General features: G+C 45.5%; 1 non-coding gene across 1 annotated transcript; it reads right to left on the bottom strand.

Annotated features, from left to right (window-relative positions):
• Positions 1–1,032: 1,032 nt before the first annotated feature.
• TRNAV-UAC (transfer RNA valine (anticodon UAC)) lies at positions 1,033–1,101 on the bottom strand. Its single transcript has one exon. It is a non-coding gene; the product is annotated as a tRNA-Val (tRNA).
• Positions 1,102–5,112: the final 4,011 nt, after the last annotated feature.

Here is a 5,112-nt window from a genome sequence, read left to right as displayed (position 1 = left end):
TAGCATGGAGGCAAAGTACAGTCTGTGTGATACACGGAAGCCCACATAACAGAAAAGCCCACCAAATTGATCAAGGAAAAAAGCAGAAAACCACTTGAATTATAAAGCACCAGACAACCTCGGACACATAACGGTGACAGCAGAAAAAACCTCAAAGCAGACATTATCAAAGATGTTCAATTAATCCTGGAAGCAAAGAAGAAAATGGCTAATAAGTTGAAAAGCTTTTTTACCTACTCCCAGCAAAGAGAGGAAGGAAAGTTAGAGGAGGTGATACCATGCCCTAGAAATTCTGTTGCCCTGACCTGGATAACTCAGGCTAGCTCATCTCAACAGAAGCTACGCAGGGTCGGCCCTGGTTAGTTCTTAGATGGGAGGCCACCAAAGAAGTTTAAGGATTGCTACCCAGAGGCAGGCAATGGCAAATCTCCTCTGTTCATCTCCTGCCTTGAAAACCCTGCATGGTCACCATATGTATTTATTTGTGCGACAGCAAATGAATAAATAGATCAAATCAAACCTGAACTGACCCTAGAAGCTCAAATGACTAAACTGAGGCTATCATACTTTGGTCACATTATGAGAAGACAAGAGTCACTGGAAAAGACAACCATGCTAGGAAAAGTTGAAGGCAGCAGGAAAGAGGAAGACCCGATCTGAGCACATTTTAGCCAAGCAGATGCTCTACCACTGAGATACGGCCCTCCACATGTCCAACAGCCCAATATCCTATCAATCTGTTTAATACCTGTGTTTAACACATGAAGCTGCCTTATATGTAATCAGACCCTTGGTCCATCAAAGTCAGTATTGTCTACTCAGACCGGCAGCGGCTCTCCAGGGTCTCAGGCAGAGGTCTATTCACATCACCTACTTGCCTAGTCCCTTTAACTGGAGATGCCTGGGATTGAACCTGGGACCTTCTGCATGCCAAGCAGGAGCTCTGTCACTGAGCCAAGGGCCCTCTCCATGGCTCTCTAGCGTCTCAGGCAGGGGTCTATTCACATCACCTACCTGCCTAGTCCCTTTAACTGGAGATGCCTGGGATTGAACCTGGGACCTTCTGCATGTAAAGCAGAAGCTCTGCCACTGAGCCACGGCCCCTCCCCGAAGGCAGATTGGTGGCAGTCTTGATAATACGTGAGCCCGGTTCTTTGTGATGGGGCGGACCAACACCGGGAGACAACCTTGGTTATCCCCACTTCACATTATTTCACATTCTGGCACGCGGCCTTCTTCCCCCTCTACGTCTGATGGAAACAAAGCCACCCAAGGGGGAGCGCTAGAAGCTAGACAAGTGAACTGTGGAATGATATGTTTTTTTAAAAAAAATCACTACATCTGGCCATTGATGGCTCTACTGACAGCTGCACTGCTGGCTTTGGAGCAGCTTTGGGGGCTATTTGGGGGTCAGTCTGCTGTAGGCCTTCCTGAGCCACCTTTTAATTTCAAATGGTATTCTTAACATTCCCCATTAGGTTGTATTTGTGTCTGAGTTATGATCTTTTCCACTCTCCTCTTAACAATGGTGAGAAGGGGAACCTTTCCAAGGGTCAGAGTCCTCCAGTGGAGGGGAAAAAGTGGATTTTTGAGGGCATCTTTATTTATTTTTAAATCTCTGTACAAGTTGACGAAGAATGGGCAGTGGGAGGATTTTATTGCTATAGCTTCTCCAGTCCTATAGATCCTCCACAGAGGACAGAGACAGTGGCAGCCAGCGTGGTGTAGTGGTTAGAAACGGTGGACTCTAATCTGGAGAACCGGGTTTGATTCCCCACTCCTCCGCATGAGCGGTGGACTCTAATCTGGTGCCTGTTGTGGGGAGGGGAAGGGAAGGTGATTGTAAGCCGCTTGGAGGCTCTTTAAAGGTAGAGAAAAGTGGAGTATAAAAACCAACTCCTCCTCCAGCGTGGTGTAGTGGTTAGGAGCGGTGGTTTGGAGCAGTGGACTCTGATCTGGAGAACCAGGTTTGATTCCCCACTCCTCCACATAAGCGGCAAATCTGGTGAACTGGATTTGTTTCCCCACTCCTACGCATGAAGCCAGCTGGTTGACCTTGGGCTAGTCACACTCTCTCAGCCCCACCTAGGTTCTGTTTTTAAAATGTGTGGGTTTTTCGGCCTCTTCAAGCATAGGACAAATGGGAGGAGGAACAATAATGGTTTAAATAAGTAAGTATATTATTTTCTATTTTGGATTGTCTCACCATAGGGTTTTCAAAGTAAAGGTTGGTCAGAATTGGTTACCAGTGCCGCCTTCTGCACAGTACCAACCAGGGCTAGCCGTAGCGGCACTGCTGTTGTCTACGAAAGATCCTCCCCCAGTGTCACCTTCCGCTACTGCTGCTGCCCAGTTGCTAACCTTCAAGGATTCCTCTGCCCCCATCCCCATTGGAACTGCCTGTTCTCTTCTGCGGATGTGGCCACTGATCCCTTAAGGGGGTGGATGCATCTTCGTCTGGTGTCTCAGCTGTGACCATTCCGTCTTGAGTGACTCTGCCAAGAGTTTAGTCTCTTGATAGCATCTAGACCCCCTACAGTATTGCTCTCAGCTTCCCTGACACACACAAACCCCCTCACCATGTTAAGGTGTGCATCCAAAAAGGGAGGAAAGGACATTTTGGAGGACTTTGATTCATAGGGTCGCCATGAGTCATAAGCGACTTGACGGCACTTAGCATACACACACATTATTTTTTGGTGGATGGCATCCTCGGCCTATAGATTAGCTATGGTGCAAAACCAGAGCTTACTCAAAGCCTAGAAACCATGCTGTGGTATATATGCGTGCGCATGAAACACAGCATATGCATAGAAAAGAGCAAGAGTCCAGTAGCACCTTAAAGACTAACAAAATTTCTGGAAGGGTATGAGCTTTCGTGAGTCACAGCTCACTTCTTCTTGAGCATATACATACATATCAATGTTCTACATTTTTTTCACTTGCACCACAGTATCTTAGATCTGGCTGAAATTCATATCTTGGCAAAAGAAGCCATTTTTTCTTACTCTGCTTGCTTTGAACATTTCCCATGGGAGTGGATGTTGTTGAAGAAAACAGATGTCTCCGTGCAATACCTGGAGGGGATTCTTTAAGCAACTTTTCATGTTATTTGTTTCAAGAACCCACTGAAGAGATCTGGTATTTTGTTTTGACATAATTCTCGCAAAGATATTTATTAAGATTTAAATTAGCCTAGATTTGTAATGTAGAATATCCCATGACTGCTGCATGAATCTGTCGAGACTTGCTAAGCGTTCGTAACCACCAGGAAGATCAAATTTTCCACTTCTGAGTGTTTTGTGTGTCTCCAAACACAATTAAAAATCAACAGGGTTTAACCCTTCATTAGCAATTTGGCAAGACTCGTAGTCCCCCAAGCCTCCGCAGATAATGTGGTTATCCATGACAAAGAGTCCTGTGCCCTTTTAAAGGTTAGCAGATATATTGCGGCACAAGCTTTCCTGAGCGTAAGCCCAGTTCGCCAGATGCATGAATTAGAAAGCTCAGGTATACTTAGATAGTACATGAAGAAGAGTCTGCAAACATTTGTACAAAGGGAGAAGAAAACCCTGAAGAATACCAGAGATGGCGATGCGGAGCCATGAGATTTACTCCAAAGAGTGGAAATGGGCCATTCCCAACTGGCAATCACACAGCTAGGCAGGTTGGATGTGTGTGTGTGTTAAGTGCCGTCAAGTCACTTCCAACTCCTGGCAACCCTATGAATCAACGTCCTCCAAAACGTCCTATCCTTAACAACCTTGCTCAGGTCTTGCAAACTGAGGGCCATGGATTCCTTTATAGAGTCCGTCCATCTCTTGTTGGGTGTTCCTCTTTTCCTGCTGCCTTCAACTTTTCCCAGCATGATTATCTTTTCCAGTGACTCTGGTCTTCTCATAATGTGACCAAAGTACAACAGCCTCAGTTTAGTCATTTTAGCTTCTAGGGTCCGTTCAGGCCTGATTTGATCTAGAACCCACTGATTTGTTTTTTTGGCAGTCCACGGTATCTGTAACACTCTCCTCCAACACCACATTTCAAAGGAATGTACTTTCTTCCTATCTTTCACATCCATACATAGTAATAGGGAACAGTGTGCATCAAAATCTACAGACAGTGAATTGTTTTCTGTAATGAGCTACCCACCTCAGGTCTGTTCAGCCCGAGTCACTTTGGGTCACATCTGCATATGAATCGCAACTTCAGCAGCTCCAGGCTGGAATCTCTCTTTGAATATATATACTTTTTTTTGCTGAACCATGACAGCTTTCAAGTCTTTGATTGACACCCTCTCCCGTTGTACTGCTTTTTTAAAAAATGCGTCTTTAGTTTATGTTTCTTACATGATTTATGGCTCGTCTGATCTAGGAGCACTTTGCTGGCATGCGAGAATTAGGTTTGCTGTCCTCCGGGTGGGGCCTGGAGAACTCCCGGAATTACAACTGGTCTCCAGATGACTGAGATAAGTTCCCCTGGAGAAAATGGCTGCTCTGGAGAGTGGGCTTTATGGCATTACATCCCATTGGAGTCCCTCCCCTCCCCAAACCCTGCCCTCTCCGAGATCAGTAAAATGAGTATCCAGATTGCTGCGGGTAAAGCATAGATGACTGGGGAAGGCACTGGCAAACCACCCCATAAACCAAGGGTGAAAACGCATGTTTATCCTCCTTTAATCCCTATTTTAGCCAGGATCGAACGCACATTAGGTGAAACGCATGTGTTCGATCCTGGCTGAATCCTGGCCAAAACAGGGATTAAAGGAGGATAAAGTGACCATGTGTTTTCACCCAAAGTCTGCCTAGTAAACATCAGGATGTGACGTCACCCCATTGGTCAGGAATGACCCGGTGCTTGCACAGGGGACCTTTACCTTTTTTTAAGACTTAGGCACAACTAAATAAGCTAAGGCTAAGGGTCTCAGATTTTGAGGAGGCTCTGAATGCAAACCAGAGCAACAAAATTACTAAAATACATCTTTAAATAAATGCTCCGGGGACTTTTAAATGTGACATAGTTTAGGGCCTCGGCGTGTTTTAATCCAGCCTTGCTTCATAGTCAGTCTACTGCTAGAAGTATGGAGAATAATCTGGCTGGTACTTTGTAGTATGA

This window comes from Euleptes europaea, chromosome 16, assembly GCF_029931775.1.
Source record: "Euleptes europaea isolate rEulEur1 chromosome 16, rEulEur1.hap1, whole genome shotgun sequence".
NCBI lineage: Eukaryota > Metazoa > Chordata > Lepidosauria > Squamata > Sphaerodactylidae > Euleptes > Euleptes europaea.
Note: the sequence above shows the minus strand (reverse complement) of the source record. Positions and strands in the feature narration are given on the sequence as shown.